General features: G+C 37.8%; 1 long non-coding RNA gene across 1 annotated transcript; it reads left to right on the top strand.

The window, feature by feature from the left end:
• The first annotated feature begins 683 nt into the window (after positions 1-683).
• LOC126259843 (uncharacterized) lies at positions 684-6,998 on the top strand. The gene is made up of 3 exons (XR_007546570.1): positions 684-958; positions 2,314-5,960; positions 6,232-6,998. It is a non-coding gene; the product is annotated as an uncharacterized LOC126259843 (long non-coding RNA).
• Positions 6,999-13,979: the final 6,981 nt, after the last annotated feature.

Below are 13,979 nucleotides of genomic sequence, written 5' to 3'. Positions count from 1 at the left end.
TTTGTTATTGTCTGCGTTCATGAACTGGTTTTGTTCGAAATGTAGCGAACAAAAGCTAATATTATTCTACAGGTAAACCGGATCTTTCTTCATAAGGTCTTCTCGTCTGCTATTAACTAGCCATTTTTTTGCTCCTAAAACGAAACATTCATCATTTATACACATACATTTGCAAGTGAATCCTGACGATACAGTTTAGTAACATGATGGTATATACCTCCCAGGATCCTTAGGAAACCTAAAAAAGACGGCTGTGGTGTCTTCTGCCTGTTGCTGCTGCAATTTATTGCGTTACAAACGCTCCCGATGGTAAAAACCATTGTATAAATCAAAATAAACAATCACTATTCGCTTTCACGATCGCGCCGAACTCGCAGTTCAACCTACCGGCCGCTTAGAGCGCTGCTGGCGCTGAAGGCAAGAAAATCGAGGCGAAGTGTCGCGACTGTTATGTTAGACTGTGCTTATACTTTTCACAAGATCAATGTTTATCTCTCTCGCATTCCTTTGTTTCTCAACATTCTCCTCAGCTCTTTCATCTCTGTAATACATGCTCTCTGGCGACTTGTGACGTCATTGTTCAAAGCCGACGGGTTGTATCAGCACCCCCTGTAGGGGGTGCTGGTTGTATCACCACCACCAGGCCGCGGCGCGAAATTCATAGCAGGTCGTGACGTCACTCCAAGCGGGCCACCATGTTGTGTTTCGAAGCGTTTGTTTATCTACACGTTTGTTGGATCGAGTGCTATGTTCGTGCTTTAAACTAGCGATTACAGAGTTTACGTGTAGTGAAGCTACTGTGAACATGGTTTATAAATGTTGTGTGCCAAGGTGTCGTGGGAATTACGGAACTGGACCGAAAGTAATGTTGTTTTCCTTTCCGAAAGATGCGAATCTGCGTTGGAAATGGCTTTCAGCAATTCATCGGGACAATTTCCAACCTACTGAGCACACGAAGGTATGTAAAAACTATATACCTAGTACAATTATTATTATTTTTCTGGTGGAAGATCTTGCATTTTGGATACATTTGACTAAAGTTGTGAGCAAAAGTTCGCAGTAAATAGGCCTAGTATTCGTTTTCAAGTGGCTTTATTTTGATTTTGAAAACGAAATATAAATTTGTGGCTCATGTTACTTTTTATTCGTGTTTAACTTTCTCTGCAGTTCGTATTTTGTTACGCATTACCGATACGTTTTATTCTCTATTTGTGAGTGGGTGTTGTTTTTCAGTCTCGCATTAGTTAGCATGAGTGCTAACGAATGTTGAAATTGCTGTTTTGATGTTTAAAAAGCGATCTCTCTGTATGAAGCATATCTGTGTTGTTTTTCTATGTGTTAGTTTTTCCTGTTAGACATTCGCCAACCCACGATCAAATAATTATCTTTCAACCTAACCTAAATTCAGGTTACGATGCAGAATAGGTGTCTTCACAAACAGATTTCAATGGCGTTCTGTATCACTTGAGCCGCCTCATATAACGACATTCTTGTTAATAACGCATCCAGTTGCTTAATCTGCCCGGTATTTTAAATGTTCCAGATGGTTAATTGAAATGACAAGTGTCATTTAGTTCATACGGCACAGCTTGGCACGGAATGTTTAGTGGATATTTTCTTAACATACTCACAGTTGGATGGTCATGACTGTCTTACTGAGGTGTGTCATTTATGTTGGCATCAGTTCAACTTTATTTTGTGTTTGGCATGCGTTTGCTTTGGAGTTGTTGTTCTATCCAAACATGAAATTTGTGCTAGGCATATATCAAGACCCTCATTCAGTGTTACCTGCAATGACACAGTTTTAATATGCGCTGGTATAAAAACACACATAGTGAAATAGTATTCTGCAGCTGTTGATATCTCTTATACCATGACAATGAAGAAACTGTAAAGTCAAAATTATAAAATAATTGCTATGCTAACATGCAGAATCCAACAGATTACTGAAATTTGGTGCCACTTAATCCGTAATAGGAACTTCACTCTTATAGTTCCATAAATATCACAGTACTGCTGTAACACAAGCAGTTCACAGGTATATTCATCATATACTGATGCCTGGTGAGGTATGCTCATAGTGCTTATAGTACTAATTAATAAAAGAATATTAAAATGGAATATGCATGTTGTTGTAGAACATGGTATATTGCTGTTAGGCCTAAATAATTTGTGTACTTCCACTAAGGTGTGACCTGTCAAGCTGATATTGGTGGAAAATGAATGAGTATCCAGTGTTTTTTACTTTCACATACAGACACACATCTCTAGATCATGCTGTATATTGTACTGACTCACACTACTTTGTTTTAGGTTTGTGAACTTCATTTCACCGAATCTGACATCTGCCGGCATACAGAATGTTATGATGAAGTGAAAGGCACAAAGCTTTCTGTCAAGCTTTCAAGACCGAGGCTTAGAGAGGGTGCTGTCCCATCAGTGTTACCAGGCTGCCCAAGCTATTTGTCTACTCCATCCACCAGCTCTCGAGAAAGTGCAGAGGAAAGGAGAGCTAGATTGGACAATGAACATCTTCTACAAGCAATTAAAGACAGTATAGTAACCAAAACAGAGTATGATTTTCTACATTTGAAGCATTTCTGCAGTGCCTAGAAAGAGAAACCATTCCCAGTGAATGGACCATTGTTAGGAGAAGTGACTGTGTCCTATTTCTATTGCTTACTGTATTGCCTGCTCCATCTGTGTCTGTATCTGTAGTAGTGACAAATGATTTGCAGTTGTCTGCATATCGAAGTAACACTGAGATAAGAAAGATAGGCAGTAGAAAAATATCACACAAACTTTCAAATATGAATGATTTGTTTACAGTATTAGACAAAGTGAAAGAATTAGTCAGTGCAAAAGAAAATTCATTAAAAATCCAGTGCCTTCTTATACAGGACATTTTAAATGACATGTGCAGTTCTGTAGATGAAGAAAAACAGAAACAAATTCAATTCTTAAGTGAGCAAGTTAAGTTGCTATGTAGCTGTGAGGAAAACTATAGGTTTAATCCTCACTTTTCTATATTTTGTTGTATCCTGCATTCTATCTCCCCTCATGCCTATAAATTTTTGAGGTCATCTGGCAATCTTATTCTTCCTCATCCAAGAACTTTACAGAAAATATGTTCCTCATATACTAATGATCCTCATAATGAACAAAATGAAGGTGCTATGCTCCTGTATATTAAGAAAGATTTAAATCTTTGCAGGAAAGTGATTGTACCATTTCATTAATGATGGATGAAATTCCTATTAAACCTTATTTTGATTACAAGGGAGGAAACATTGTGGGGGCAGCATTTGATAGTGACAAGGCTGCTACTACAGCATATGTCTTTATGGTACAATCATTGCTGTCTTCTTTTAAAGAAGTAGTGCATGTCCTTCCAGTGAGAAACCTTGCAGCTGAACAGCTATTTTTGTATGTGAAGAAAATATTATGTGGCCTTTATGACATTGGTTTCAAAGTTATTTGTGTAGTTAGTGACAACAATGCTTTAAATAGGAAATCTATGGCACTTTTTAGCTCACCTCCAAAACTCAGTATAGTTTACCCACATCCAGCTAATCCAACTCAGCCACTATTTTTTATAATTGATTCTGTCCACATCCTTAAGTGTATACGTAATAATTGGGTTAATCAAAAGGACTCTCAAGTTTTGCTCAAATATCCACAATTTGATGGCAGCAGTGATGATTGTCAGGTGTTAATGGCATCTTTTGAAGCATTGAGGCAGCTTCATAAGATTGAATGTAATTGTCTACTTAAGCACTCTTATGGTCTTTCTTTGAAGTCTCTTTATCCATCTTCACTTGAGAAACAGAATGTGAGCCTTGTTTTGCAGGTATTCAGTGAATATACAGCTGAAGCCGTTTCAACTGTAGGAGAACAGAAAAACTTGTTACATTACCAGACCACTGCAGAATTTATTAAAATTATTCTTACATGGTGGAAAATTGTAAATGTTAAGACAGTTCACAAAGGTGTTCGACTAAATGATCTCTTCCAGTGCCCTCTGTCTTTAAGTAATAATGATGAAAAATTAGTTTTTTTTGGAAAAGTTTCTTGTGTGGCTTGATAAGTGGAAGGACTTAGGCCTGAAAAATAATACCCTTTCAAAAGATACACATATAGCTCTGACACACACAACCTATGGTTTGATTGAGATGGCAAGGTACTGGACTAAAGAGCTTGGTTTCACTTATTTTTTGCCTGGAAAAATTCAGACTGATTCTCTGGAAGCAAGGTTTAGCAGTTACCGATCAATGGCTGGCTCTCAGTATCTTATATCTGTGAGACAGATTTTTGAAGTGGAAGCGAAGATGAGGATGCAGAACATGTTACCACTCATGTTGAATTCAAGTACTTTTGGTAAACTGCCTGTTGCAGAAGGGTTCATCTTCAATTGTAATGATGACACAAAAGAGACTATACAAACAGACTCTGAGTTTATGGTTGACATTATGTATTTGGAAGAAGATTTCAGGCTGGCAGAAACATACCTTCCAATATTAACATATTTAGCAGGGTATTGTGTTCGCAGTGTACTGAAGAAACGGCAGTGTGAGGTGTGCAGCAAATACCTTCTCTTAGACAAAGAAATGTGTCTGCATGGTGAACAACATCTTAGTTTAATCAAAAATTTGGACAGGGGTGGTCTGTTATTCCCTGAGCCTGATGTTGTGAATGTTGTTATTTACAATTACATTACTGTACAGAAATTAATATCTGCCCCTAATGAAAAAAATTTTTGTCATCCAACAGTCAAAGGGTGCTTGTTCAAAATGTAACCATAAATGCTGTTCAGAAGAAAAGTTTCTTCTTAACAGACTTTATTTGCAGTAATGGTCATTCGGCAGATGAAATACTGAAGTTGTTAGTCAAAGCATCCACCAACGCATTATTAAATAATTACATTAAGAAAAAGAATGACACCTTTACTGCTTCTTTTAAGAAACGGAAGCTTAGCACATTTTAATTTGCGTACATTTTACATGCTAGCACATTTATCAGGTGTCACAGGAAATTTCTATTATGTCTCACACATTCAGTTACACTGTATTTGGTCCACTGAAAGCAGAGGCAGGTTCCATAATCCATATTGGTGTAGTACCTTCAACTGAATGCACACTAATAGTCATTTGGTCCATAAAGCCTGTAAGTTGTGGATAATTTGCTTCCAACAGTTTCACATGTCAGAAGGTCACAACTGTTTCCATGCAGACTATTCAGCTGAAGTAAATACTTTGTCCAGCACTAATGGCTAGTTTCAATCTCATCATTGTAAAATTTTATCAGTTTGTGTACACATCCATCTGTGCACCAGATGCTGGCCTAAGGTTGAAACTGGGCCAGTTTTTCCTAGTAAAGTTTTTATGTCTTTCAGCTATTCTGTGCACAAATATTTACATCTTCCTTTCAATTTGTTGAGCATGTGCTGCCCAACAAGAAGAAATCTGTTAATGTAATTCTGTATTAAACCTCATGTAATTCATTATAACTATGTATGTAATTAGAGGCTATTATTTTGGCATGCAGACGTATAAAACTTGCGGTAGAATATTACAATACTACAAAAGGGAAAGCCAAAAATGGATTTCTCCCATTGTCCTGAATCAGAATGACACCAGGGTGTTTCCTAATGTAGTTACTTCTCATAATAGCTGTTCATCTAAATTTTGATACAAGCTGTCAGTATTGTTGCATATGGGTAACAATTAGTTATCACTTTGCATATATTATTTTACTGAGACATAGTTACATTCTAGTAGTTGCTTATTCCACTCACAGTTTGGAACAGTTTAATATCAGACACAGTAGTTGGTCTCCATTCCCAAATTTGCATCTCATCCAGACTGTGACCCTTAGTTTGTTACTAATCTTATTGTGTTTTTTTTTTAACTTATGAAACCCCTTGGTAGTGTGACGCTGTGTGTCAGACTTGGACCGCACATGTGTTTAATATGCTAGAAAATTTCATAACAGCACTCAATTTGGTACTGAGTGAAAAGTGTGTTCTTGAACTGTTTCTGCCAGTAGCTGTAGAATCTTGTGATACAGAAAATCACTTCACAGCATTAAAATACAGCTTCAGTGTTCCATATAGTCAGTTTAATTGAAACAGTTTATTCTAACAGGAATAATGTGAAAGGTGGTGTTTATATAGTAATTAAGGAAAAGTTCTTCCCACCTATATAGAGGGAGAGTATTCTTACAAACATTAAGGAGTGTCATGTTGCTGCATTTTATTTGAATGTGTAGGACATTATATCCTACACCATTAAGTTTAATTTGGAATCAGTGTAAAATTGTTACAGTTTTGATTTATGTTGTACATCTTTAGTTAATCCCAGAGTTAGTTCCTCTGATTTATTTTGTTCACACTTCAGTTCATTACAAGGAAATTGGCCTACTTCTAGCTTATGGCAGGGTTTTCAACAAATGTTGCATAGCTGTGCAGTAACAATATAAAAGAGTTCTTTCAGTTGTGGATCAGGTATTCAACTGTAATGTGAGGTTGGTCTGATATGTCATACTCAGTATTACCATTACTTATTAGTTTCCAACGACTAGCTACATTTTCACGTCGTTGAATGTCCTTCAGTAGTGCCTCATCCCAGTACACCTTTATATCATGGTGCATACATTCCAACAAATGTTTGTTGCTCTAGTACTCTGTCTGAGTTAATACTTTTGTCAGCAACATAAGTCATTGTTAGTCACAATTATTAAATTTTATAGACAATAAGACTGGTAATGTAACTTGTTATACGCATCTGACATGTTTTGCAACTGTAATTTTTCACAAAATACAATATATCAAATGTGTACAACTAATCAATCATTCTGAAAGTAGAAAAGGCTTGCTGCCTTTTAAGATGGAAATCGTGATCTATTTCTGTAATGGAACCATGTTGTGCCCTGGATTTTGTAACAGCATTTTCAGGAAGTAGATGTACATATGACTGACTTAAATAAATTATAGTTCATTACTTCTAGTGCTTTATAGTCCTACATTAACATAAACTATTAATAATTACATCATTTTAAGCCCTGCAGTAACGTAGGTAGACACTTAATGAAATTCTATTACGAAATACAGCTTGAAACAATGGAACAAATTAATCTAGAAATAGGTTAAATTTATTATTGACATTTTTAGCGTGACACATTGTCTCATTCCAACTGCTGCAAATGTCTGCTGAAGGTTTGTAGATTTTCACTGTCGACTTATATAAAGGTCCTGTTGATAAAACTACTGTTGTTTGCAGGGCTTACAGCATGCATTTTGAACAGCTGACCATTATGGTCAGGAATACATCTAAAATTTCACTTAAACATATGTTGCTAATTCTTTTATCTGCAGAGTATTGTCAATCAGGCTTGTAAAGTTCTTAGCAACTCTTGTGAGAAAGTCAACACCTGCACACGGCTCATTACATGCTCAAAATCTGCCATATTTTTACAGGAAAGAAAATTTACATTACAATAACAATGAATAATTGTTTTTGTTTCTGAGAAAAGGTGAGTTAAAAGTGATTGTTTGCTTGGGGAATGTACTCAGCTTTCCTGAGGGCGTTCTATAAACAGTTACAGAATATTTATCTAGGATACCGAAGGCAGAGGAATTTAATATTATACACTGTATTAGTGCAGAATTTTTCAAGTGAGTGTAAATAATAGTGCATTTTTCACAACTGTACCTTGTTTTATCATGTATATCGCAATATTATTTACATCCCGCACTCGTACGTTTTCACTGGCTATTGATAAGTCTTAAGCAATTACATTACCGGTAAAAAAAGAATTATAAATTATAGCTTCTGCTATATCGCGATTGATAAAGTTACGTATTTTAACCATACGCAAAGTACTCTCCTCTTTGCGTGGTATCATTTGCCAAGATCTCGTTTCGTTATCTCCAGCGGTTTACGAGATATGAGAGGCGTTATGAATATTTCATTCCCGCTCGTTGCGATCGGAAGTGAAGTTGCTGCAGATGCTCAATTTGTTCGAGATTGGAAGCAGATATTGATCTAAAGTTTTACGAAAATTTTCGAACCTCATCTGTATTTCACACTCAGCAATAGAATGTATAATATGCATCAAACACAAATTCATAGCGACCCCTATTTTTGATGGCAACGTTCTCAAATTTGATACTCATCTGTGAAATACCACAATAGTTACGACCATTATCGAAACGATTGGCACTTCATCATGAAGCTGCCATATAAAGCTAGAAGTATTTCAGAAATAAATTATTTTTTACGGAACAGGTTCTGTAAAACCGTTTGACAAAGATTTGCAGGCCGTGCGTCTCGAATCCTTAAGCGCGGCGCCAAGCCAACCCTGGCCCGCTTTGCGTGACGTCACAAGAGCGCGCCGCGGCCGTATCCCCTGCTGCACTAGTCCCAACACGCGTCATCGAAATCCGATCAACTAACAAGTCGCTTGTACGAGCCTGATGCTAGGAAAAATTTTTCCTACAGACACTCAACCATGCTAGTGCAAGCATGCTTGTCCAAGCATACTGGCCTAGCATGCCTGAGCGTGTGTAGCCCTCTTTAAGTCGTAACCAAGGAGGTTAAGATAAAACCTCCTTGGTCGTGACAAGCACGTGAACACAAAGAGTATCTAACAAAACCTTATATTGAAAATAAAGGCTCTTTGGGAGTTTGTCATATATGTGAATACGAAGGGTTGCTTCAGATAACTATTTAGTATCATACTTCAAAGAACAAATACAGGAGAATCAAAGTGAGTTACTACTCTGACAGCGGCAATGATAATTCTTTTATGCTTGACAGAGACCTCTATTCACTTGTGTTGCATTGTCAGCTTGACATCACCACAACTCTCCGCGAAACCAGCGGTTCATCTCTATCCCTTGCGTCAGCTAATTGCACAGCCACTGATTTCTATGTTTACATCTGCATGATTACAATGTAATTCGCGATTAAGTGCCTCTACTGTTCCACTCTAGAACAGAATGTGGGAAAAACGAACACTTAAATCTATCTGTGCGAGCTCTGATTTCTCTTATTTTATTATGATTATTATTTCTCATTATGCAGGTTGACACCAACAAAATATTTTCACACTCTGAGGAGAAAGTTGGTGATTGAAATTTCACGAGGTCTTGACACAGTGAGAAACGCCTTCGTTTTAATGATTGCCACTCCATTTAGTGTATCGTATCTGTGGCACTCTCACGATACCACAAAACGAGCTACCTTTCTTTGAACTTTTTCGATGTCCTCCATCAATCTGATCTGATGTGGATCCCACAGTGCAAAGCAGTGCTCTAGAAGAGGGTGAACATTTGTGATGTTGACAGTGTCTTTTGTCAATCTGTTACGTTTTCTAAGTGTTCTGCCAATAAGTTGCGGTCTTTAGTTAGCTTTCCCCAGAACATTATCTACACTCGTGTCCAAAATTAAAGCAACAAACGGAAATTTTGAAAGGCTGCGTTTATTTTGCCACAAAACAGTACAAACAGCTGACAATATACTAGAAACAATGTAAAGAATACAGAACCTTAACAACTGCAACATGCATAACAATAGACAAAAATGTTCTTTTTTTCCAATTTAACGGATTTGCACTCACATTCCAACACCTGGTTAATGTGAACAGTAAGGGGCAACCACCTCCGGTAGCAGTACAGGCCTGGCAACTTCAGGGCATACTTTGAGGCAACACCAACCATTCTTCCTGCAGAGCTGCTCGCAAGTCTTGGAGAGTGGTTGGTCGATGCTGACGTGGTTCAAACCGTCTCCCTAGTGCATCCCAGACATACTCTGTGGGTTTCAAATAGGGAGAGTGAGCAGGCCACACAGTGTGCAATATCTTCTATTTGCAAGTGAACATCGACAACACATACTCTATGAGGTCGAGCATTACCACCTATCAGTACAAAGTTTGCGCCCACAGCGTCTCGCAACACCCATTCATGAGATCTCAAGATCTTGTCATGATATGTAACACCAGTTAAACCTTACCGATTCACCTGTACAATTTCACGAAGAGCAGTTCGAGTGGTCAACTTAGTCCTTGCCCACGCCATTAGGGATCCTCACTGACATCGCATTTTCCACAATGTTTTGCTCCAGAAATCGAGTTCCACGTTCCCTCCAGATGCGAATCTGCACATTAAGCTGCCAGGCCATATCAGCTAGCAACTGTCCTGCTTCCATTCTTCCATGGTCTTCCACCACAGGGAGTCTGATAGGTGTTTTCTCTGTGCCATACTGCATCGTCTATGGCTGTTCACACAGAAATTGTGGGTGTCGGGTTATCCAGCAAACACTACACCTTTAGGTAGGTGCCCTGACGCCTTCGTTCGCATGGTTGTCAGTTTACTGGAATACAATCTTCTGTGCAAAACACTATCATGCGAACATCGGTTGACAGTTTGTATGATTATATCGTCAATTAGACACAGGACAGGGAAACAGCAGGTTGGTGCTTTAATTTTCGACACCAATGGATGTGATCACTAAAATTTAAGTTGTTCATAATTGTAATCCTTAAGTATTTAATTGATTTTGCAGCCTTTAGATTTTTTTGATTTATCAGGTGATAGAAATTTAGCGGATTCTTTTCAGTGACCATGTGGATCACTTCATACTTTTTGTGGTTGGAGTCAATCGCCACTCTTTGCATCATAGAGATATCTTGTCTAAATCATTTTGCAATTCGTTTTTATCATGAGATGATACTATATGATCGAAAATGACAGCATCATCTGCAAAGAATCTGAGAGGACTGCCTCAGATTGCTTTGTCAATAGTTTATGTTGATGCAGGAGCAAGAGAGGGCCTATAACACTTCCTTGGGTAACTCCAGATAATACTTCTGTTTTACTCGATAACGTTCCATCAGTCATTACGAACTTCGTCGTTTCTGACAGATAACTCAGATGATACTCTATAGGCACACACTTTATTAGAAATCACTTGTGAGGAACTGTGTCAAAAGCGTTCTGGCAATCTAATAATGTGGAATCAACTTGTCTGTCGATAGCACCCATTGTTTCGTGAGAACAAATAGGTACTTGTGTTTCACAAGAACGAAGTTTTCTGAATCTGTGTTGGTTATTTGTCATAAATCATTTTCTTCAAGGTGATTCATAATGTTCGAGCACAGCATACATTCCCAAATCATACTGCAAATCGACGTTGGTGGTATGGGTCTATAATTCAGCGGATTCCACCCATTTCCTTTCTTGGGTATTGGTGTGATTTGTGCAACTTTCCAGTCTCTGGGTGCGGATATTTCTAGAAGCGAGCGTTTGTATATGGTTGCTGAGTATGGAGCTACAGTATTAGCATATTCTGGAATGAACCTGACTAGTATATAATCTCGACTTTACGACGGTACTGGGCACTACACACTGAAGATTGAATGGTTTGGCTCGAACCCCCACGTGCTGTGGCATGAAAATATGTATACTTATTACACTCGGCTTAATTGAGTGGCCCAGAGATGTGGCTGGTCTCAATGTTGGGCTACGTTTTCGTCATAGGGTGCCAACTCACACCTGCGCTAGCCGCTCGCCACTTGCTACTCCATGAACGCAGTGCATGGTGTCGCAAGTAGCACCAAACCCAACCTGCGCCCTCAGAAACGAAATAATACACAAAATAACTCTACATATGAAAGCAAAAAAATCGAAATGAAGAAGTCCCTGCATTATCTTATGCGGCAGCACTCCCTACCATAACTTAACTAAACTTACGCTAAATATATATTTATTCATCAGCATTTCCATGATGCTGATATGACTGGCCAAAGGTTGGGAGTAACAAAACGTAAACGAATCGAAGACGACCAACAATTTTTCTCAAAGTCCTCTAAATATTGTATATTTTTCTATAATCTTTTTCTTCAATATTTAAGCTATTTATTTTACAACAGTAGTAGTAGGGAAGGATCTATACATTGCCTTTGTAGATTTAGCAAAAGCTTACGATACAGTCTCTAGATCTATGCTGTGGGAAGCTATGAAAGATATAGGTATGGATGATCACCTTTTACAAATTATTATTGAAATGTACAGGGATAATGAACAGATTAAACGAGGTTCAAAGTTATCAGAACCTATTAATGTCTCTAAAGGTTTGCGACATGGTTTTAGCATGTCACCCATCTTGTTCAATTTACATGCAAAAGTGGCTCTCCGAAATTGGAAAACAGCTGTAGAGGAACGGGAATCACTGTCTCAACGATGTACAGATATTTTCATTGAGTTTTGCTGACGATCAAGCTATTATAGCACAAGATGATTATGACCTTGAGTTCATGATACGACGATTATGTCAGGAATACAACAGATGGGGATTACAAATGAGTCTAACAAAAACAGAGTATCTGGTGGTGAATAGTGATGCTAAATTTGAAGTACACATCATTGACAAAGCAGTTGCGAGACAGGTACAGGAATTTAAATATCTCGAGGCATCAGCAATAAGGAAATGAGTAGGTAAGATAATGGTTGAGTCAGTGCTATGCTATGGATCAGAACTACAGTTCTTAAATGCGCATCTCAAAAGAAGACTAATAGCTGTGGAAATGGATTATTTGGGTAGAAGTGCCAGAATATCAAGAATTGAAAGGAAAACTAGTGATGAAGTAAGAGCTGGAATGGAGGCATATGATACAATGATGGGTAGAACTGAAAGAAAATCACGAAAATGGTATGGGTATATGATGAGAATGCCAGATCATTGGTGGCCAAAGAAGGTTTATGAATGGGAACTACTTGGCAGATGTAAGCACGGAAGACCGCAACATTCTTGCTTAGATCACATAAATGGAGTAATGGAACATCGCAGCATCGACAAGAAAGATGCGCTGGATGAAGGGGCTTGTCAGAGGATAACAAGATGTTGTTATTAATTAATCTTTGTATTGATTAATCCTGTAATAATAATATTAATCTCTTTTTTATTTCGATGTGATATATTTCTTACGCAGAACATACAGTAAGCACTACACCTTTTGTTGTCTTCTGTGGTCTGTCCCTAATCTGCAGCAGTGCTGCAGCTCAGACCTCATGCACTGTTTCTCAAGTTCTCCTGCCAGTCAGCTAACCTGATTCCACCAGGAACAAAAAAAAATTCACCCGATCCATTTCCAGTCAGCATAGGTGTCTGGGTACCAAGAACCGGTCAGATGTAAACCCACCCCCTCTGGTATCCAGACTTGATACAGCTAAAGCCAAATTTCAGGGCGAAACTTGACACAAACATACAGATGGTACTGTTACCAAGAAATAAATGCTGGCTACAGACTTTTCTTTGATCGCAACAATTTGTTCCATTTCAGAACAGGAACGGCCTAAATCATTGCAACTGTACAGCATTGATGCAAGGTTTCTCTAACCAAAGTGAAAGTAAAAAAATTTGTGACCAGAATAATACTCAAAAATTTATTATTTGATGGGTTCCATTGTAGGTTCCAGCAACAACCCAGTCTCTAGTTTTAACTCAAACAATAATCTAAATGCTGCTCAATGGCCAATGAAAATTACAGCAGTGCAAACTGAATAAAATCAAATACATAAAATACCCCAAGGCACAATATAATCCACAAATCAGTCTACATTCCCCTGAGACTAAGTAACCCTAAACATATGAACAAAAATAAAAAACAAATTATATATTCCCCCAAATCCAAACATTTCTTCAATGAATACAAGAACATACTATAAGTATACCATTCAATTCTGTATTCTCATGAGTCAATCCCATACTGAACTATCTCCATCAGACACACAAAACAAAAATAAAAAAATGGTGTGTGACCAAATCACAATCACCACTCATGAAAAATTGAATCAATTCAATTATTACAAACAAAAAGAAAAATGCCACTCAATGTCCCTCTCCCACATTTACATCCTAGCATATACATATAAGTGCTGTACAATGACTACAACTGTTGTACCCTATATCCCAGTCATTGTG

This window comes from Schistocerca nitens, chromosome 1 (genome assembly GCF_023898315.1).
Source record: "Schistocerca nitens isolate TAMUIC-IGC-003100 chromosome 1, iqSchNite1.1, whole genome shotgun sequence".
Lineage (NCBI taxonomy): Eukaryota > Metazoa > Arthropoda > Insecta > Orthoptera > Acrididae > Schistocerca > Schistocerca nitens.
The sequence above is the reverse complement of the archived record's forward strand: the minus strand, read 5'-3'. Positions and strand labels throughout refer to the sequence as shown.